A 23,943-nucleotide genomic window follows, 5' to 3' on the forward strand; every position below is an offset into this window, starting at 1 on the left:
CAAGGATGGAGAGGGGGATGGAGAACCACTGTGAATAAATTCAGTAATTTATCAACAGGGGACTTTGTTTTGCCACAGCTTTATTGTTTGACTCCAGAAGAACCCATTGTCTATTCTGTGACTTAGTTTTACTATCAGATTAAAAAAAAAAAAAAAAAAAACGAAAAACAATGTTCTCAGTGTTTGAAGAGCTTAGTAGAAATCTAGATTTTTATATGGTGTTTTGCCTAGATTTCCTTTTGATTGTAGGATTTTTATATAAATTATTTATATAAAATAATAAAAATAATATAAATATATATTTATATTAATATATTATTATAAAATAATATAAATGTATATTTATATTAATATATTATAAAATAATGTAAATGTATATTTATATTAATATATTATTATAAAATAATATAAATGTATATTTATATTAATATATTGTTATAAAATAATATAAATGCATATTTATATTAATATATTATTATAAAATAATATATATTTATATTCATATATTATATAATAATATAAATAATATTTATATTATTATATTATATAATATATAAATAATATTTATATTAATATATTATATAATAATATAAATAACATTTATATGCTTATTTATGCAATCAGTTATAAACACCCCATACAGAGCAATTTCATTTTAATTTTTTTGTTTTGGAGTGCAGTGGTGCTATTTCAGCTCACTGCAACCTCCTTCTCCTGGGTTCAAGCAATTCTTGTGCCACAGCCTACCAAGTAGCTGGGATTACAGGTGTCTGCCACCACACCATGCCGATTTTTGTATTTTTTGTAGAGACGGTGTTTTGCCATGTTGGCCAGGCTGGTCTCAAACTCCTGGCCTCAAGAGATCTGCCCACCTTGGCCTTCCAAAGTGCTGGCATTACAGGCGTGAGCCACTGTGCCTGGCCCATTTCAGTTTCTGCTACAGCACTAAACTTACGTTTCTTAAAGGTAGGCCTTATGTCTTCATCAAGGAATCCTAAATTGTTAGACCTGAAAGGAACGTGAGAGATCATATTATGGCTGATGATATCTTTTTCTGTTTCCCTCACATGACCTGGCACCATACCTTGTATACAGTAGGGGGTTTAATAAATAGCAATTGTGTAAGTAGATAAATGCTTTGTACGCTTTGTAATTTGACCTCTCCCCCATATCGTCTATGAACAATGATACAGGAACAATTTGAATCTCTGAACACAATTATTATGTGTTTTATGCAATCATAACCACTCCTATAGGAATTTGCTTGTTTTTGTAAGTGTTTTCCTCCTGAAATGACCTTTACTATCAGTTAGGTTTAGCTTAGAATATGAATTCCATGTATTCAAGTATTTTGTAGAAAAAATACCTCTGTCCTCTGTGATCATATTAGAGCTACCTGATGACAAAAACAGCATTTGGGTAACACCATGAAACTGCATCACTCACTGTACTTACTTCATCAGTATATCGTCTGTACCAAGCCTGGAAACCAGTTTACCTCTGCCCTGGCTTTAGGGCTGACTTCATCGGTGTGCAATCTATGCAGTTACATGGCGTCCTTAGCTTAGTGGAACCCCCTGCTTGGATTAATGCTCAGTTGTCACCTTTTTGAAATTCTTAATAAATTTTTTAGCAAGTGCCCTGCATTTTCATTTTGCACTGGACTCTGCAAATTATGTAGCAGGTCCCGACTCCCTGTCTGTGTTTGAGCATTTTCTCTCTCCCTTTCACATCCTCCAATCTGGCTTTCCAAAGGCAGAGACATCACATACCCTCATCTTAGTGGGACCTGAAACATCTGCCAGGCCTTTAGAATAAACTAGTAAGTGAAGTATTCAAAATAAATGGATATTCATACATACTGGAAAACTAATGGAATGGAATGATCATGCATAAATCATCAACTGGTGCCAGCCACTGAGCTATGGGTTTATATACTAATTTTGTTTAACTGCCACCTCAAACCTGTGAGAGAGTGCTATTATTCTGATTTTACAAATGGGAGAAGGGAGGCTCAGGAAGGTCAGTAAGTGGCAGAGCTCACATACTGAGTTCTGATGTGTTTGAGTCCAAAGCCCATTCCCATTTCACTGCATTCCTAACTGAGGCCTGGAAAACTTACCCCTGAGATCACAGCATTGCCTGAGAGGAATAAGGACTTTCCTATGGTTTTCACACCTTCACTTTTTGCACTGGATCTTTCAGTTGTCTGGTTAACAACTAGGTTACGTCATTCTATATGGGGCTTTCAGATACAGAGCAACTTTCCCAGGACCACCCATGAAACTAGAAGTGAAGTGATATCGTTGTTCTCACTATGATGGTAGGGTGAAGGAAGCAGATTGGCCATGCCAAAACTGATGTCCTCTGAGATCCCGAGGCCCAAGCCAACATTTAATGGCATACCTCACTCAACAAGACTTTTACCTGTGTAATAGAAAACAACAGCCATTTATAACTCGCTTATTCATTTTTTTTTCCACAGGCCTCTGCACAGCATCTGCTATGTGCAGGCACTGTGCTAGGCCCTGTGGAGACAATAATGAAAAAGATATAGCCCCTGCTTTTCAGACGGTCACAAATTGGCAGAAGGGTGCAAACTCGTAACTCTCTTTATTCCAACATTTTGCCAGCTCTGGTTGTAAAGTTGAGGAGTTAGGAGTTGGAGTAAATTTAGGAAATGGGTAGAATATTATTTCTGCAGCTCATTGGAATTCTCCCTTGTTACAGATCAGGGTCCTGGGTTGGGTGGCATACCTATGCCTGTCATTATTTGCATCCTTGGTTTAACAGATGGCTCTGGCCAATCTCATACGATCCTCTACCTTAGCAAACAGAAACACAGTTTTTGAAAATTCACATGAAGAAGAGTTGAATAGCAAATAAGTTCAGCCTTGAGGCTCCACCTATTACCTGGCTGTTGAGCTTTGTAAAACCATTGATTGTTTAACAGCCAGCAGGGCAAGAAGGCCAGAATTATGCTCAGCAAATGCAGAAACAGAGTACAGTTGTCTATGTGTGTTTCCATGGTAACAGTGATAACAGCTTATATTTATAGACTCTCTATCTCCAAGGAGCTCAAAGCACTTTACAAACACATCATCTCTCTTCTATAGGAAAGAGAGAGAAGGAGAGAGAGGGGGAGAGGAAGAGAGGTAGAGAGAGAGAAAGAAAGGGAGAGAGGGAGGGAGGAGGAAGGGAGAGAGGGAAGCAGGGAGGGAGAGAGAACAGGAGAAGAGGGAGGAGGTACAGAAGGACTTGCTGTGCTATTATGCACATTTCACAGATGGCACAGAGTGGGGAAGTCAGTGACCCAAGGTGGCAAGGTAAGCCAGTGACAGATGGTAGATTGGATGGACCTAGTGGCTCATATAACTCCTGGAACTTTTGCTGCTGGCCTTGAGCAGATGTCAGGGCTGAGCTGCTGTCTCCTAGTCATCTCGCTCTGTTCAGTGTCATCTAGGTGATCAGATAACTCCGGGGACATCAAAAGCAGTTTGGCTCAGTATTGTTGGTGGGAAACACAGGGAAAATTCTTCCATGGGGAGTTGGGGATAATGTCCAAAGTCCTTATAGCCAGACAGCCACCAGGCAATCCCAGACTGTGTTCTGAGGGATGACAGGCTCAGATGTGCTGTACACTCATACAGAGGCTCTGTGCACATTGATGGAAATGGTTTTCTTCAAATAGAGCCCATTTCACAGTTTCTGAAGGACCTTTGGAGGAAATGTCTTTTGGGTACTTCTTTCTGAGACAACTATTAGACATGTGATGTGACTTGGAGTTATCTGAAGGCTGTAGCCTATGAAATTGAAAATGAGTTTTGCAAATCTCAGATCTACTATTTTCTGTATAAAATTCTTGTATGAATAGAGCCATGTCCTCTGGTGGAGGCCTGAACTCTGGGAGTGGGTTAGCATGAATCTCAAGCTCTTGAGTCCTGGAGCAGCCTGTCCCCATTCTTCTTTAGCCAGAGTTGGCCTTGGTCCCCACTTCTTACCCTCACAGGCCTTCTGTTTTCCCCCTCACTGCCACCTCACTCCACATTTAGCCTTTGGAAAATAGCAACTATTTTCTCTTCTAAAAAAGAGTCATTTTCTGCAGAGCATTCAGTCAATCCAGCCAGCAGTCCCCATGGCAACACTGAGATAAGATCCTTCCTCCCGCAGGTTTTCAGTGGTCTTGATAAACAAATCCCACCAGTTCCTGCAGCCCATGACCTCAGGCTGAAGCCAAAGATGAGCTTCTTGCCTGTTTAGGCTTCAGGGATACTGGACTAAAGGGCTGATAGTTTGAGTAGCTGAGTCCCAGCAAAGTTTAAATGCTTTACAAATAGGCTTCTGACCCCCAAAGCAAAAATGAATTAAGCAAAGAACCTCCTGAAGGAGGAGGAGCAGTTGTTGGAGGGCCTTCTGGTTTCTGCACCATCTTAGTAGTTGACCTACATCCACCAGCGCCTGGAGGCTCACCCACCTAGGGGGAGTGAGTGGGCTCTTCCTCTGACCCTCTCAGGGTGGGCTGCACTCAGACTGAAGTTCTTTCTCTTCCTCCAAGATGCCAAGCTCCCTCTTACCTCCTGGCCTTGAGCTCCAAGCAGGAAGGAGCCCCAACCCCTGGTTTTGTGCCTGGTGCATACTCAGAATTTGTAAAGGAATGAACTCCTTTTGGCTGTTCCCTCCCTCCCTTAATCTTCACACCTTTTTCTTGGCCTTCCCAGTCCTCCTCCTTAAGGTCCCTCTTAGACATTCTGAAATTCCATCTCTCCCACTTCTTGCTATATAGTATTTTATCTTTCCCTCATTACAGCACTTATCACACACTATGGCAATTGCTTATTTTGATAGGAGTTTCTAGATGTCACTGAAACTGGCTTTTGGAGGTTTGTTGGAAACAGCATTTAAAGGTTTACTTCTGAATTAAAAATTAATATTCTGATTATTAAAGTTAGGATTAAAAACATAGTTTATTTGGGTTCAACTTATATGTGTAATTATTTTATTTTATATTTTTCCCAACTTTTATTTTAAGTTCAGGGGTACATGTGCAGGTTTGTTACTATTTTATTTTTTAGTCTAGCAGAGTTTAGCAATCACTTCTAAAGGGCCTATGAATAAAGTTAATTACTTTCAAATAGTTTAAGCTATGATTATTAGTTATAATCACCATCTCTTTCTTTTCCTATATGCATTTGTCTGTATTAACAAACTAAACTTTTTGGAGGACTTTAATACTCATATACATTTAAGCTCTTAAATGTATAAATATAGGATCCTAAGGTTCTCTTGTATGTTCCAGTAAACTTAAGAACTCAAAACCATAAAATTTCACATCAATTACTCAATTGTATTTTAAATGGGCCTTACAAGGCTATCATTCTAATAGGTCTGATTCTATTAAAAATTGCAAATACACAAAATAGCAACTATACACAATTTTATTCTTTAATACAAAATTATCAATACTATGGTTTGGGTCTCTCAAATCTTTCCATACTTAATTCTCAATCTTCCTGGTGTTAGGAAACACATAACCTACCTAAGGGAAGGCATTTGCCATCACAGGTAAATGAAGTTAGTTTTGCCCAGAAGATGGTCTTCTTGGTGACTATGAAGGGACTTAGCCTTATTTAATGCTTATAGAGTCATAGGTTTTCACACTAAAGAGGCTGGTCTCCCAGAGCCTTTGTCATTCCATCTGATTCTTTGTTTACTCAGAGGAAGCCTGTAGTTCCCATTCTTATTGATCACTTCACTGGATTTTGTATTTCCTTGTCCCTTAAGATTTGTCAATATATTTACAAGTAACGCTAACTTAAACTTGATGGAATCATAAGATTTATATACATTATCTTCTTGTTAATAATAAATACATTTGACCTTGATGGGGTTTCCTATTCTCTTGTATTCTTAGGATCATACACGTCTTAGGGCTATTACACGTGATACTCTGTTGGGTTTTGTCTGACTCGTCATGACTCTTGAGGTCATTCTGCTTGCTGCTCCAAGGTCTCCTCCATTAGACTGTGAGCTTCCTGAGGGCAGGGCAAAGATGATTTGTTTGGAGTCATAAGCCCAGAATTGAGCATCTTTCTTGGCAAAGGACAGACATTATTGTCACTTGACCCTCCAGTTAAAGATAACCAGGAGCACACCTATCATTGAACATCTTGGCCCTATTACTCATTGCAACGAGGCAGAATGCACACCGTGGACAACCATGGGGTATCTCAGTAAAAAGGGGCCAGAAGGACTTAGTAAAGGATTGGGCTTGTGTTAGGTTATTTTGAGTAGGGTTTAAAGAAGGAGGCTCTGCTCTGGATTGGATGCTATCAGAAAGCAGGAATAATTGAGTATGAGGAGTGAAGACTATAAGGAGTGAAGACTAGAATGGGGCTAAAGCTATGATTGCCAAAGAAGTAGCAGTCACTCATATTATCAGACTAGGGGAATGTTTAGTCATTTCTGAGATTTGAATAATGTTCACATTTTTGTCTGTTTATGTAAGATCAGAGGAGTGTTCTTGTTTTTGTCTTGCTCCATTATGGTCACAGAGTTTCCTCTGTTGTGTGAAGTTGTTTCTGTTTAACAGAACACCAAAACCTCTCTATTAGTGCTGGGCCAGCTGGTAGCAACACCAGGGCCTAGCAGTGGTATCAGGGCAGCTCCCAGATGTCAGGGGCTGCTTTCTTTTTCTCACTATGCATATTTGAAAACAAATAAATGAAGGGATGTCTCATTTAACTCTTACTGCAATTCTGTAAGGGAGCTGTATTTCCATGTTATAAATTAAGAAACTGAAGCTCAGAGAGGTTCAGTAATTTGCAAAAAGTTGCAGAACTATTCAGTAGAAGAGCTGGGATTTTAATTTGGATCCACTGGACTCCAAAGCCCAGGCCACCACATGAATGAACAACCATTCTGGCACAAAACAGTTCTGAAAACTGGTCTGCTGCCTCATTCCTAATGGATGTATATTAGGATTAGAAGCCACTTATTGCTTGCATAAAGAATGAATCTTGTAATTCAAGTTGTTCCTGGAACTGAGGGTTATGATCTGTAGAGGAAAGTAGATTGACTGAGGAGTCCATAAAGAAGTCTGAGGAGAACGTGAGGGTGGTAGATGTTGGTACACACACAATCTGTGAGCTTCTTAAATCTAAAGACCGTGGGCAAAGTAGTAATCTTGATTGGGTTGACAACCGAAAGCCAGTTTCCTACCTGGCAGTAAACCTACAGACCCATGTCCAAATGTGATAGGTTTCCCCAGAACATAAAAGAAACCACCCACCACAAATGCCACCAATAAACATAATAAGATAATTGAAATGTGTGGAATAATGTAAACTTCCACTTATTTCGGAACTGTATGATATACGTCATTGTAGAAATGGTCCTGCAGACTCTTGATCAGAGTTCATAAAAGTTTCATTTGTAACTGCTTGCCTATAAGGGGCCCATATTCTCAAAAGGCACGGGGGCTGGCAGGAAAGTTTTGATTTGAATTTCTTGCAATGTTAACTGGATTTCAATCTTATTGCAGATCATCAACAAAGTCCTTACTGTGGCGTGCAAGATTCTATACCTTAACCCTGGCTGCACATTCTTAATTATTTGGTGAATCTTTTTTTTCATAGCAATGGGATCTCACTGTGTTGTCCAGGCTAGTCTTGAACTCCTGGGCTCAAGTGATCCTTCCACATCAGCCTCCCAAGTAGCTGAGACTACAGGCACATCCCTTGGCACCTGGGCTGTGATTTCAGGAGATTTTTAAATATTTTCATGCCAAGATCCCACCCTGGACCAACTGAATCAGAATCTCTGGGAGTGAGGTTTATATAGGGATCTTTTTCATTATGGTATAATTGACATACAAGAAATTGCACATATTTAAAGTATACAGTTTGGTAAGTTCGATGTATATAACCCCCATGAAAACATTACCATAATCAAGATAGTAAACATATCCATCACACCCAAAACTTTCCAAAGTTTTGTGTCCCTTTGTAATCCTTTCCTCTGACCTCACACCCCTCAGCAACCAGGGATCTGCTCTCTGTCACTATAGGTTAATTTGCATTTTCTAGAGTTTTACCTTAATGTAATCATGAGTATGTACTCATTAAAAAAATCTGCCTTTTTTTTTACTTGACATAATTATTTTTGAGATCCATCTGTGTTATTGCATATATCATGGGTATTTTCTTTTAAAATCATTTTTTTTTTCTTTTTTTACTGTAGCCAGGTTGAGAGCAACCAGCCAAGGTCTACACTCAGGGGTGCTGGGGAATTCCAGATGCTCCTCAGCATCTCATTCACAAAGGCTTTGAGCAGCTCTAAGACAGGGCTCCTCTAAAGGCCGGATCGGAGTGGCCCTTAGCACAGCTTTGGCTGGCCCAGGCTTATTCTCCCACTGTACCCGCTTCAGATTGACTGGGCCCAGGAAGTAGCTTGTATATGGCCTTAGCATCTAATACCTCTTTTCCCTCTCCCCCAGCTGCCTGTCTCCAACATTCACCTTTCAGTGTCGCAATGCTCTATGCCTTGGAGTCTAGGGAGCAGGCTGGAGGGCCCAGCCAGCAAACATTTCCCTTCCTTGCATGGGCTTTTGCTTACCCATAGGTCAGATATTTCCACCCCGGTTGGTGGAGTCAGCAAGGCTGGCACAGACCAGGCTCTCAGCCCCCTGCTGTTTACTTGCCAAAAATATTTCTGCAACTGGAATTCAATTTGGAACATGTTTTACATTTGGATTTTCTTAGGAGAATATTTTAATTTCCTGATCAAAGTATGATGTGCTGTTCTTCTGGCTAACAGCTCCCGATGTTTTAGGAAATGGAGATCCCAGCCGATTTATCTTCCTCGATTTCATCCCAGTTCCTTAATGTGGACACTGTTGAAACTAGCAAAGACTCCAAACATAAAAACGCCTAAAGTGTACAGACATATTTAAAATGTTGACTCAGGGAACTTGTTATTTCTGCAAAACCTTTGACTGGAAGGGAAAATGTCCTTTAGAGGAGCCCTGTCTCAGAGCTGCTCAGAGCCTTTGTGAATGAGATGCTCAGGAGCATCTGGAATTCCCCAGCACCCCTGAGTGTAGACCTTGGCTGCTTGCTCTCAACCTGGCTGCAGAAAAAAAAAAAAAAAGAAAAAAAGTGAGTTTAAAAGAAAATATCCATGATATATGCAACAACATGGATGGATCTCAAAATAACTATGTCAAGTTTTAAAAAAGGCAGTTAAAAAAAAAAGAGTAAAAAGCCCAGCGCTTGATTGTTTGTGTCATTTACTCTCCAGCAAGTCTGTTCTCCTATTCCATTTTCACCAGCTATGCAGAGTCACTTTGAAAAGTATAACTTTTGAAGAATGACTCCAATCTTTGTAAGGCAAGAAGGAAAATATCTACATCTATGTCTATCTAAAACATTATTGCAAGACTTTTTGATAAAGAAATTTTAGGTGGTTTTTAGAGTGACATTTTAATTCTAAAACCTGCCTAGGAAGTGAACTATATTAAAATCTTATCTGATATTGGATAGATATATAAATATCTTCTGTCTCAAAAAGCTGATGTTGTGTTTGTTAGTAATAACAATGACTTTCCTCTGGGAATGCTTGTTAAACCTGCAAGATAAAGAAGATGTTGGTTCCTCCTTGGCCTTTAAGTTAAATTGCAGAATATCTTTAACCAAAAAAAAAAAAGAAAAGAAAAAAAAACCACCACTGTTCCTTAGAAAGACTATTTGAATGAAGAAGTAAATTGCTGGGGAGAAATTGAAAAATAGGTAAGATTTACAGGTTGATTTATTGTTGATAGACATTGGCCTCTTTATAGACTTGCGTTTTAAGTTTTATATAAATGTGATGATGGCAAAGTACAGAATCTAAGTGTGCAGTGGGTCCTGGCATGATGGAACATGAACTGTTCTGAGAATCAAGAGACCTGAATTCTAGTATAGCCTTCGCTGTTACATTTTGAGCTTAAGCAAAACATGAAAACAAAAATATCCGGATCTCAGTTTTTGTAAAATGAGAATTACTAGCTGTGAATCTATTATGTTCCAGATAGCATAAATATTGTAGATTTTGTAGGTACAAATGCATTCAGTCAGTCATTTACTACAGGAATCTCACAGAAAAATAACTCTATTATTAGTGCATGCTGCCATTAGGTGTGGATGATACTTTATCCATAGGTTCTGTGCTCCAAAATGGTAGGCTGGGAGGCTGAGGTGGGAGGATTGCTTGAGCCCAGGAGTTTGAGACCAGCTGGGGCAACATAGCAAGACCTTGTCTCTACAAAAAGTAAAAAAAACCTAGCTGAGCATGGTGGCATATATCTGTGGTCCCAGCTACTCAGGAAGCTGAGGTAGAAGGATCACTTGGGCCCAGGAGTTTGAGGGTACAGTGAGCTACGATTGCACCACTGTACTCCAGCTGGGCCATGGAGAGTGACCCTGTGTCAAAAACAAAAACAAAGAAGCAAACCAACCCCCCCAAACCAACCAACCGACCAACCAACCAACCAAACAAACAAAAAACCCAAAGTGGTAGACTTATGCCTATACTTATGCCATACCTGTGGTGTATCTGAAATACATGCTATATTTCCACTTTCACCCCTTTAAAACAATATTTGTTTAAACATTAAGCTTAGCCATTATCACACACTTACTAGTCACAGTCATGACTTGCTCAAGATCTCATTATTATTATTATTATTGAGACAGTGTCTCACTATGTTGCCCAGGCGGCTGGTCTCCAACTCCTGGGCTCAAGTGATCCTTCCACCTTAGCCCCCCAAGTAGTTGGAGTTACAGGCACCCAACTATGATCTAATTTTATCCACTGTCTACACGTGCTTCTTGGTCTAGCAGCTCAGACTGGGCTCTTGGTGATAGCAATGTGGTCCATCTCTGTGCCCCTAAGATTATGAAACAAAACCTTGTCCAACCAGAAAACAGTAATTCCCCTGTTTCTCCAAAGGCTGGAAGTGCTTTGTATTAATGGAAAGATCCTAGGTATTAATAGCTTAACTAGATGTTTACTTGAAGTGTAAATATTGCAGCAAGATTTTTTGTTAAGAAAATTTTAGATAGTTTTTTTAGTTGCTTTTTTTTTTTTTACTTTTAAAACCTGCCTAGGAAGTGAACTATTTTAACAATATCCTATTTGAAAACATTTGTTTATTTTCATCATTGTACATTATATGCTAAATAAAATGAAAATACAATAGTTCACAAGGTTTTTCCAAATAGTGGGCTTTCAGGAGAGAAGACCTTATCAAAAGTTCAGTTGGGGACTTAAAATTTAATCCTATGCCCTTCAATAGCAAAATCATAACTATAACATGTGGCAGCTGGAGACCAAGAAGGACACTGGGAAACATTCAGAGGACAGACTGTCTGGCATAAAAGCCTCCATTAGCACCAAAACCAGCCTTAGGCATACAGATCTACTGTATTGATTTTGGCAATGTGTCTACCTTGTCAGGCCAATAAAATTAGCTGAAGTTGAAAATTGAATTAATAGCACAACCTAGTTCCCTCTGTCTCTCCTTTCACTGGATTGCAATTTGGTCTGGCTGAATGTGGCAAGACCTCTCTCTCTATGCCCAAGCTCTTCCTCCTCTCCTGGTCAGGACCTGGGCAGCCCCAGCTTCAGGAAGAGGCAGGCTGCCTGAGAAAATCACTCTTGTTGGCTTCACACATCCACAGGCACTTGTTGTCTGTTTAAGAAAAATTAAGCTTCTGTTTACTCTGCAAAGTGTATTCAATATGATTCTATCTACAGACAGATGTGTGCCTAGTTAATCCAGTTGTGCAGAAAAAAAAAGATTAACTTGGATCTAGCTAAACAGTAGCAGCAACAAGGGAAGCATTTCAGCACTTGCTTGGGTGGCTCATGGGACATTCCTTTATGCTTGCATAGCTTGGAGATCACAGAACAGGTGTGCCCAGGGGAACCATGGATGGAGGGAGGGTAGGGTGGCAAGAACATCTACCTGTCCCATATCAATTAGAAGTTAGGATTAAATATATATATTTTTAAAGAATGCCTTATAGCACTCCACCTGAAGGCAAAGGGAAAGGAAGGATGTGGGCTTCTTAGAACCATGGGCTGTTTGATCTGGAGAAGCCCTTAATTGTTTTCAACTGGAACCTGCTCATGTTACAGGTAAGAAGGCATAGTTCCTGAAAGGATAGGTGTCTGCCCAAGGACACATGGCTGATTAAGTAACAAAGCCAACCTCAAGACCTGGGTTTCCTGACTTCCTGTCCAGTGGTCTTTTTATTATACAGTGTCTCCTTTATTTACTAGAGACTCTGACACTTTGGAAGACAATGGATTCTAATCAAAGCCTCGCTGCTGATTTTCCGTATGACTTTGGGCAAGTCACCCTCTCCGTGCTTGAGTTTTAGTCTCTTCAGATGGGGCTGGAATGGGCCAAAGTGACTACTGTCTAGAGCTCAAACTCCCTGGAGAAAGGTACACTCTAGATGTTATTTCATGTGAGCTTCCTGGAAGGATGCTCTCAGTGGTAAACTTTACCTAGACATGCCTGCTTTCTTTGCTTTTCTTTTGGACATGGAGATTGCTTTGTTTCTTCATCAGAGTTTGTTAGAGATGGCTTTATACAAGTGTCATTAGTTATAGAAATCTACCTGTTAAAAGACAAAATTGCAACAAATTAAAGATCTCAATCGGCTTTACTGCAATTCTAGAATCGGGCAAGACTTTTTTCCATAAAATAGAATGTATTCTCATAAGTGCAGCAGAGGAGGCTGGTTTTAGAGAGAGAAAGGACTGAAGAAAGCAGAAACAAAGAACAAAAAATAGACTGGTCATTTCAAAGTTTCGTTATAAGGCAGAGACAAGAAGACAGAACAATAAAAAGATAACTGATTAGTTAACATAAGGTTAGTTCAGGCTACCTTTTTGTGTAAGGATTAAAGTACAGGTAACTTTATTATCATGCCAATTGAAGATTGAAACTGGCCAGTTTGGGAAATTGGTGTTAACTCTTCTGATTTCTTGGAAGGGCAGTAACAACTTTTAGATTTATGATGTGGAATTTTAGCATGGGTGACTCCATTTTGATTTTTCGTTTGGTCTGTTGGGGCCTAGTGCAGGAGCTTAGTCCAAAACAATGGTCTTCTCTAATTTTTATTTAACAATTCAAATTCTTTAAAAATGTGAATTCTTCCCTTTCAGTCTTTTCCCAAAATCGTGGAGAAGGTGACTGTACCCTGCAAATGGGGAAAGTAAAAATGCAACAAAAACCAAGATCTTTCTTAATATGATTGAGATTAATGCTTTGATCAGGATATTACAAAAAAATAATTAGTTGGTTGTTTTCTGGTTTAAGGAAATCTAAAAGTTGAAATGCTGTGAACTTCCAAGAAGAAACTCTCAAGGCACTAGTTATTCCCATTCTCAAATGATTCTTTGCTTTCTTGCAGATTTTTTCATTAGCATGATGGAAAAATGCAATTCACTTTACATACATCTGTTGTATGAAATTTTTAGAACTCATTAGGGTCATGTAGTATATGATCCTCTTTATCCCGTATTTACCACACATGAACCACAGTTCTGGTGATCTCTGTCTTCTCCCATTATTAAGTCATTTTAAGTATTATTTTGAAGAAAAATAACATATATATGTTTTGTAAAAGGCACATGTAATTATTGTGAAAGAGTAAAAAATTACTCCCCAATTCTACCACCCAGAGATAACTACATTTACCACCTTGTTACATATCCTCACAGAACTATAGATATAAGAACACTATTATGTAATACTAAAAGTACTACATAACTTATAATAATGCTAATGTATTATTTTCTGCATATTTTCTTCAACCTGCTTTTTTCTATTAATATGTTATGAATAGTTTTACTGTTGATAAATATTAACATAATATTTTAATAGCTATAATTTATGCAGACATTCATACACATTTATTTTGCTAATGCAATTGGTAGACATTAAGTTGCTTTCAGTTTTTATCTATTAAAAACAACACCACAATTCAATGTACATCTTTAAAACTAAATCTTTGTGCATGTCCTTGATTATTTTCTTATGGTAAATTTCTGAAGTGGAATTGCTTGGCCAGAAGCAACACTTACTTTAAAACGCTTGATACCCATCATCAAACTTCTCTGAAGAAAAGTTGTACCCAGAATCTGTGAGTGATTGTCTTTCTCCACATTCCAATAGCCATGTGCATTATCTTTTCACTTTTGAGATACAATTGACAAATTATAAAATTCACTCATTGCAAGTAAACAATTCAATAATTTCTAATAAATGCATACAGTTGTGTAATCATCACAATTCAGTTTTAAAGCATGCTCATCTTCCAAATTTCCTTCAGCATTATCTCTTAAAGCTTGTCTTACTGCGATATAATTGAATACAGTAAAATGTCAAATTTTAAGTGGGTTTTGACGAACGCATGTCCAGACACGGGGCATTTCAGTCATCCATGAAAGTTTCCTTGGCTCTTCCCAATCAACGCCTCTCACTCTCCACTCCAGAAGAAGCCACTGATTATTTATATCACTGTAGATTCTAGAATTTCATATAAATTGAACCATATATGCTTTCATTCAATATAATCTTTTTGAGACATACAAGTTATTGCAGATATCAGGAATTTGTTACCTTTTTATTGCTATTACTCTATTGTATGAATATATAACAGTTCGTTCATCCTGTTGCTGAATATCTGGATTATTTCTAATTTTAGCTATGATGAATAAAGCTGCTATGAACATTCTTGAACAAGGCTTTTTGTAGACATATATATATATATATATATTTGATAAATAGCTAGGACTGGAATTGCTGGGTCACAGGGTAGATGTGCATTTTAACTTTTTTTTTTTTTTTTTTTTTTTTTTGAGATGGAGACTTGCTCTGTCACCCAGGCTGGAGTACAGTGGCACGGTTTTTCCTCACTGCGACCTCCACCTCCCATATTCAAGCGATTCTCCTGCCTCAGCTTCCCGAGTAGCTAGGATTACAGGCATGTACCACCATGCCTGGCTAATTTTTTTGTACTTTTATTTAACAGAGACGGGCTTTCACCATGTTGGCCAGGCCTGTAATCCCAGCACTTTGGGAGGCTGAGGTGGGTGGATCACTTGAAGTCAGGAGTTCGAGACCAGCCTGCCCAAAATGGTGAAACCCTATCTCTACTAAAAATACAAAAATTAGCCAGGTATGGTGGTGGGCACCTGTAATCCCAACTACTTGGGAAGCTGAGGCAAGAGAATTACTTGAACCTGGGAGGTGGAGGTTGTAGTGAGCTGCGATCATGCCACTGCACTCCAGCCTGGGCAACAGAGTGAGACTCCATCTAAAAAAAAATAAAAACAAAATAAAATAAAATAAAGCAGTTATACCAATTTCCACATTGGTCAGAGTCCCATTTATTGTACATCCTCTCCAACATACATGTTGTAAATCTTTTTCATTTTAGAAATTCTAGTGGGTATATAGTGGGATTTCATTGTGTGAGGTGTTTTTTTTTTTTTTTTTTTTTTTTTTTTGAGACAGGGTCTTGCTTTGTCGCCCAGGCTGGAGTGCAGTGGTTCAATCTCAGCTCACTGCAACCTCCTCCTCCTGGATTCAAGAAACTCTCAGCCTCCCAAGTAACTGGGATTACAAGTGGGCGCCACCATACCCAGCTCATTTTTTGTATTTTTTGTAGAGGCGGGGTTTCACCATGTTGACCATGCTGGTCTCGAACTCCTGGCCTCAAGTAATTTGCCTGCCTTGGCCTCCCAAAGTGCTCAGATTACAGGTGTGAGCCACTGTACCTGGCCTTCATTGTGGTTTTACATTATCTTCAAAATGGTACTACATTTTTGATTACTTGATTACCAGTAAGGTTGACTAATTTTTATGCATTTATTGGTGATCAGATTTATCTCATTCTCCTTCATAAATGGAAATGTCCAAGAAAAGCCACACATGAAATATTTAAAAAGTCAGAAAACACTAGATCTCTTTTAGAATTAGTGTTTAATTTCCAAACTAGTTTTAGATTTCAGGACATGGACCCGTCCTGGCTTTCAGTGTTATCTATGGAAATAATGTTTTCTTCCAAATTTATTGTGCATTCATTAGGGAAAGAACATAAGTTTATCCCCCTTTTTAATTTTTAATTGTTATTATTTAACAAATGAGGCTTAGATAGAGACTCACTTAAGTTATAGAACTAGTTACGTAGCCAGTACATTGTATACAATAGATGCTTTAAAAACTTTTATTGCATAAAGGGATAAATGAATGAATGAGAAATTCAAAGCCTGGGATTCTTTCTGTTGCAACTTCTGTTCTTTTCACTTGTGTTTGGTTTTCTTCCTGTTCTTTCCTTGCTAAGGTTTCAGTAACAAGGTGCTCATGTGGATATTAGGACACTGACTCTTTGTAGTTTGAGTGTCTTTAGATAGAGTACCTGTGGTTGACAGAAACTGGAGGAAGTTAGAGTCTTAATTACTTTCTTTGTCCTTCTCTTCTATGTATTATTATTTATATTTTGCCATTCGTGCCTGTGTGCTTGTGTGTGTGTGTGTGTGTGTGTGTGTGTGTATGTGTGTGTTGTAAGTTGCCCTCCAGCCTTTCTGGAAAGGATCACAGAACAAACAAAACTCAATGCACAAAATATAAAAGAGCTAGCCCTGGCCCTAGAGCAGGAACAATCTGGCCGTGGACAAACAAAACACAATGCACAAGAAATAAAAGGGCTAGCCCTGGCCCTAGAGCAGGAACAATCTGGCCGTGGAGACAGATCCACCCACAGGAAAGCTAAGAGCTCCAGTAGATGCAGGGGTAATCCCAGCACTGAGTGATCCACGCCAGCCAGGGCTTTTGGGGAAGGAATATTGGGAGGTGGACCTTAGGAACAACTAGGATTTAAATAACAAATATTGCAGAAAACGAAGACAATGTAGACATGCAAAAGGAAGAACATTAATGGGGGTATGTAGGAATAAAATAGGTGAAAGAGTAGAGGAAAAAACAAACAGGTGAGCAAATGTTTGTGGTAGGAGAGAAGTGCACACTGATCAGGAGACAATAAAGCTGGGGTGGAGTGGATAATGCACATTACAGAGAGAGGCAGGGCCCAGGCAGAGAAGGGGAGTGGGGGGTATGGTAAAGTAAGACACTTAAAAGCCAGGCTGTGGAACTGGAGCATTCCACATGGATAATTAGGGACCCCTGGGAATTCTTGAGCAGGGGAGCAATAAGATGAAAACCAGTGTGTTAGCACAATTAATCTGGTAATATTTGGCCAGCTGTCTGGAATCTGGGAGAGACTGAAGAGATTGATTCTGTGATAACTTGGTAGAAAACTTTTCTGTTCTACACCCATTGCTCTGCCTTTCTCTGACAAAATTCTATGACAAAAGAATTTTATCACCTTCCTAAGATGTTAATCAAGTTTTTCAGGCTGGACATAGTGTCTCATGTTTGTAATCCCAGCACTTTGGGAGGCTTAGGTGGACAGATCACTTGAGGTCAGAAGTTTGAGACCAGCCTGGGCAACATGGGGAAACCCTGTCTCTACTAAAAATGCAAAAGGAAAAAAGAGTTAGCTGGGTGTGGTGGTGTGTGCCTGTAGTCCCAGCTACTCAGGAAGCTGAGGTGGGAGAATCTCTTGACCCAGGAGGCAAAGGTTGCAGTGAGCTGAGATTGCACGACTGCACTCCCTCCTGGGTGAGAGAATGAGACTCTGTCTCCCAAAAAACAACAACAACAACAAAAAAAACCCAAAATAAAAAAAGATATTAATCAAGTTTAATCAAGTTTTTCAATATTTTCTTCATATTGCTTGTACTTCATTAAGCACAGTTTTCTCCACAGTTTTGTCTTCTTTAAGAAAATATATTATACAAAAGTCAAACTTAATAGGACAAACTAAGCTGTTGTTATTTTCCATTTGAAAGTATATTTTACTTTATGAATGTCTTAAGTAAGGAGTCCAGCTGAGAGTAGCACTGGACACATTGTAATTTACAATATCTCTCTTTTTTTTTTTTTTTGAGATGGAGTCTCTCTCTGTGCCAGGCTGGAGTGCAGTGGCAAGATCTTGGCTCACTGCAACCTCCACCTCCCGGGTTCAAGTGGTTCTCCTGCCTCAGCCTCCTGAGTAGCTGGGACTACAGGTGTGCGCCATCACTCCCAGCTAAGTTTTGTATTCTTAGTAGAGACAGGGTTTCACCATGTTGGCCAGGATGGTCTCAATCTCTTGACCTCATGATCCGGCCACCTCGGCTTCCCAAAGTGCTGGGATTACAGGTGTGAGCCACAGCGCCCGGCCGTAATTTACCATCTCTATAGGGGGCTATTACACATTTACAGAGCACTTGCATGGACATTATCTCAGGTGATTCCAGAGCTTAATGTTACAGATGAAGAAAATTGATATTTTAATTAGTGTATAGGCTGGGTGCAGGCTATAATCCCAGCATTTTGGGAGGCCAAGGTGGGCGGATCACTTGACGCTGGGAATTCAAGACCAGCCTACGCACTCCATCTCTACTCACAAATACACACACAAAAAAAACAAAAAAAAAAAACATTAGTTGGGTCTGGAGGCGCACAGCTGTGGTCCCAGCTACTCAGGAGGCTGAGGTGGGAGAATCACTTGAACCCGGGAGGTGGAGCCTTCAGTGAGCCAAGGTTGAGCCACTGCACTCCAGCCTGGGTGAAAGAGTGAGACTCCATCTCAAAGAAAAAAAAAAAGAAAGTGAATAATGTTGCCTAAGAACATAAAGCTAGAAAGAGGTGACACAAGGACATTGTTTAAAGTAAAGAGTTAAATTTATCAAAATCAGACAGAACTGTTTCTGGAATTATAAAAGAATCTAATAGAAAAACAAGGTTTAATTTTTAAATATTTAAATCCAGATAATCTCTCAGGAATATAGCTTTTGTGGGATGTGAGCTTCCCTAGAGTATTCTTTGAAATCTAATCTTTTTTTCCTGACTCTTTGTTGAGAATTGCTAAAATATCACCACCACCATCACCACCACCACTGCCATCACCACCACCGCCACCAGCAGCAGCACCACCACCATCCCCTTTTTACCCCAGGCTTATTTCAAATCCCACCACTAATATAATACACCAGCATTTATCAAGTGCTTACTGCGTGTGAGGCACTGTAGTAAGCACCTTTCCACATCACTTCATTTATTTCCTACAAAGACCCTGTAACGAAGGCATTATTATGATTATCACTTCCATTTTATAAAATGAAAAGGAAGGCTTAGCAAGAGAGAGTATGAACCTTGCCCAAGTTCACACAGCCAAGATGTAGAGGAGCCGGGAATCAAATCCAGCTTTGTCTTCCTGAAGAGTCCCAGCTTTTAACCACTGAGAAGTAAGCCTAAGATATTTCTCTGGTTTCATTTCCTGGGAAGGTCCTGGACACTCTGTCAAGAAGCAGGGAGTATCTTGTTTTTCTTGAGTGTCTTCATCTCTGGTGAGTGACAGGCTTGGGCAGCTCAGCCAGCAACCAGTCCTCAGGGGAGAGCTGGTATTTCACTCAGCCTGTTTCTCATGTTTTTTGTCCTCTTTCTTTTGCCAATATAAGTTAGTGCCAATAAAAGATTATTGGCTTGTGAAGAAGATGCCAAAAAAACTGTATAGGAAAATATCCTCAATAATAATACTCTGTGCTTGGCACATGATATCTGAAAATCTTCAAACATAGTGCAGCCTGCAGGTCCCTGAGTCACACACACAACCCAAAAGACGTTTCATGTGCCAGGGGAAGAAGGTGAAACAGAGATGGCCATTCTCAAAATCTTCCCAAGGCAGTAACATGAGGCTGACCAAGAAGTTATCATTCCTGACCTTACCTTAGTAATAGGCAAAGAGATACAGAAGGCAAAGGTTGGTCCCTGGAGACAGTTTGGAAAGTCTTTTGCTCTACCAAGCTCTGCCAAAGCCTGAAACTATGCGAGGTGGTGGAAAAGTAATTAAATGCACAGGTTCTAGACTCAGACTTATTGGCTGAAGCTCAAATAACCAAATAATTCTATGCCTCAAATTTCTCATTCGTAAGATGGGCATGATACACTTGAGTGACTGCTTTGTAGAATTATTATGAGGATTGTGAGACAGTTCTAGAGAGATGCTTAGCAAAGTGGCACCTTAGTTCCCAGTCAATGGTAAATGTATGTGTAAAACTTCAGTGGGAGCCAACCTCTTTTAACATAAGGTGTTGGTTACTAAGGAGGAAATCACAGCAATAAGAGAGAGGCATCCTGCCCTTGTGAGGAAAACATATTAATGAGCACCTTGTCTATGGTGGTGGGTGTTTTGGATGGATTGAGTTATGTATTATTGTTACCATTTTATAAGTTAAAGTGTGGAAATTCAAGTAGTTTGCTCAAGTTAGGTGGGAAAACCATGATTATAACTTAGTTCTTTCTGAATTTTAAGGATTTCCACTCTATTATGTCTCAGGTACGCATTTTTAGACATAAGGTGTTAAGATGTTTCTATGAGCTAACACCTCAGCGTGACTTAGCTCTGCTTTACTGGTATAAGAAATCTGACTCTACAAAAGTGGAAAACTCAAATGCCCATGGGGTCCAGGGAGGGGAATCTGAGTGGATGTAAGAGAAATAGCAGGGCAAGCTGCATGATAGATAGCAAAGAAACCTGGGCCTAGCTGATAGACAATAGGGAATGGTGAGGACTGGGATTACCTGGCAAATGGGATAACGGGTGCAGGCTTGAGGTACAACTGTTGCTCCTCTCCAGCATGTTTTAGCCATATTGGGAAGTGGGTCAGATCTTGCAGTTTTTTTCAGTGAAGGTAGAGATCTAGATTTTTATGTGAAATCACATTAAACTTTTTTAAATTAAACTTTTTTATTTTGAGAAGATTGTAGATTCACATGCAGTTGTAAGAAGGAATACAGAGAGGTGCCTTATACCCTTACCCAGTTTCCCCCAATAGTAAGTTCGACATTGTGATTTACAATAAGAAATATGAATTTGATCTTTCTCCTCCTTTCCTGGCACACAGCTCCTAAAATGCTTGGACTCTCCAAAGTGATGGGTCTTGTTGTATGCTAATAAGATAGCTGATGGCTAGGGGCTGTTGATAGCCTTAGGATGGGAGCTGGGTGCCAGGGGAACTAACCCTGTGATTAGAGGATTGGAACTTTTAGCCCCATCCTCTCAACTTCTGAGGAAAGGAAAGGAGCTGAAGGTTGAGTTTATCACCAATTGCGAAGGATTTAATTAATCATGTCTTCATAATGAAATTCCATAATACCAAAAAGGACAGAGTTCACAGAATTTCTAGTTTGCTGAATATGTGGGGGTGCCAGGAGGGTGGCATGCCCAGAGAGGGCTTAGAAGCTCCGTGCTCCTTGCCCCATATCCTGCTCTATGCATCTCTTCCATCTGGCTGTTCCTCCATTGTATCCTTTTATAATCACTGGGTGAATGTAAGTAAAGTATCTCCCTGAGTTTTGTGGGCCATTTTAGCAAATGATGGAATCTGCAGGGAGGTTGTGGGAACCTCTGATTTATAATTGGTCAGTCAGAAGCACAGATAAACAGCCTTGGACTAGCAATTGGCATCTGAAATGTGGGCAGTCCTGTAGGACCTAGTCTTTAACTTGTGGAATCTGATGTTATGTCCAGGTAGATCGTGGTCAGAATTGAATTGAATCATAGGACTGGAGAATTGCTTGGTGTGTGGAGAAAACGTACCTCCCACATCTTGATAACCAGAAGTGATAAGTGTTGAGAGTATAGCAGGAGAAAACTGTTTGTTTGTTTGTTTGTTTGTTTGTTTTTTGAGACAGGGTCTTACTCCAGTGCTCAGACTGGAGTGCAGTGGCGTGATCATGGCTCACTGCAGTCTTGATCTCCTGGGCTCAGATGATTCTCCCACCTCAGCCTCCTGAGTAGCTGGGACTATAGGGATGTGCCACCATGCATGGTTAATTTTTGTTTTTTGAATTTTTTGTAGAGACAGCGTTTTGCCATGTTACTCAGGCTGGTCTCAAACTCCTGGGCTCAAGTAATCCACCCACCTTGGCCTCCCAAAGTGCTGGGATTACACGTGTGAGCCATTTCTAATTGAATTATTTTGAGCTTTGAAAGTTTTTAAAATGTATTCTAGGTGCTCATCTTTGGTCAGATGTGTGATTTGTAAATTTTTTCTACCATTCTGTAACTTGTCTTTTTATTCCCTTAACAGAGTTTATAGGAAAGCAAATTTTAAAAAATTGTGATGAAGTTAGTTTATTAACTTTTCCTTTTTTTGGCTTTTGTTATCAAGTCTAAAACTTTTCACCAAGTCTTAATTTCTGAAGATTTTCTATGTTTTTAATAGTTTTGTAGTTTTACATTTTACATTTAAGTTCATGATCCATTTGAGCAAATTTTTATATAAGGTATGAGACCTAGGCAGAGAGTCATCTTTTTTGCTTACAGATGTTTATTTACTTCAGAATCACTTGTTGAAAGTCTTTCCTCCACTGAATTGCTTTAGCACATTTATCAAAAATATATTGGGCATATTTGAGTGGGTGTCCTGGATTCTCCATTCTGTTTCATTAATATGTGAGTCTATCCTTTTGCCAATTCCATTTATTTAGGTCTTCTTTCATAACTTTTATCAGCATTGTGTAGTTTTCCAAATACAATTCCTATAGATGTTTTCTTAGAGTTTTATCTATTTCATTTTTTGTGCAATTGTAAATGATATTATACTTTTAATTTTAGAGTCCACATGCTTATTGCTAGTGTCTAGAAATACAATTGGTTTTTGCATGTTTATTTTGAATTATGAGACCTTGCCAAACTCACTCATAGTTCTGACATATTTGTTTTTAGACTTCTTGGGATTTTCTATGACAATCATGTCCTTGACTCCCTTCCAAGTACTTACCAGGCACAACCCTCTTTAGCTTCTGAGATCAGACATTCAGGGTGGTATGGCCATAGACAATCATGTCCTCTTCTAAAAGATATAGTTTTATTTATTTCTTTCTTTCTGATTTGCATGTCTTATTTCCTTTTCTTGCCTTATTACGATGGCCAGAATATTTAGTACCATGGTGAATAAGTGTTGTGAGAGTGAACTTCCTGACTTGTTCTTCATCTTGGGGGGAAAGTACTCAGTCTCTCACCATTAGGTACAACATTAGCTACAGTTTTTTTGTAGATGCTTTATCAAGTTGGGGAAGTTACCCTCTATTGCTATTTTCTTTTGAGGTTTTATCATAGCCTGTTAGTATGGTGGATTTCATTGATTAATATTCAAATAATAAACTAGGCAGGCTTGCATCTCTGGAAAAAACTTCACTTGGTCATAGTTTATAATTCCTTTTCATATATTGTTAATTCTATTTGCTAATATTTTGTTAGGGATTTTGGCATCTATATTTCTGAGGGATATTTGTCTATAGCTTTCTTTCTTTCTTTTATACTGTCTTTGTCTGGTTTTCATGTCTAGGTAAAACTAGGTACATAAAATAAATTGGAAAATGTTCCCTCCTCTTCTATTTTCTGGAAGAGATTGTACAAATTAGTTTTTAGTTCTTTAAATGTTTGATACAATTCTTCAGTGATACCATATGTGCTTGGAAATTTTTTTCTTTTTAAAAAAGTTACTAATTCAATTTTCTTAAGATCTATAGGGCTGTCCAGTCCCTAAAATTCTACAGATAAGAAATAGGCTGATAGAACTATGCAGCTACAAACAAGCACTGCCTTTCATGGAAAAGAAAGGATGACCCCAAGGATGGAACTGTGAGCTCAGAGGATAGAGCCTTGGGCCACAGAGGCCTTGAAACCTAAAAATTTGCCTAGCTGCATTTCCCAAAAGTCCCAGCAATAACAAGGCCCAAAAGTTATTTGGGACTTGTGACTCCTTTCTTTCATT

The 23,943-nt window shown here is 39.1% G+C and overlaps 1 long non-coding RNA gene across 1 annotated transcript in view; it reads left to right on the top strand.

Annotated features, from left to right (window-relative positions):
• Positions 1–3,275: 3,275 nt before the first annotated feature.
• Positions 3,276–23,943, top strand: part of LOC129135469 (uncharacterized) — a 180,074-nt gene continuing 159,406 nt past the window's right edge. Inside the window, exon 1 of the long non-coding RNA XR_008536340.1 lies at positions 3,276–3,326. This is a non-coding gene — a long non-coding RNA (uncharacterized LOC129135469). The remainder of the gene's footprint in view (positions 3,327–23,943) is intronic.

The sequence above is a fragment of the Pan troglodytes genome, chromosome 1, assembly GCF_028858775.2.
Source record: "Pan troglodytes isolate AG18354 chromosome 1, NHGRI_mPanTro3-v2.0_pri, whole genome shotgun sequence".
Classification (NCBI taxonomy): domain Eukaryota; kingdom Metazoa; phylum Chordata; class Mammalia; order Primates; family Hominidae; genus Pan; species Pan troglodytes.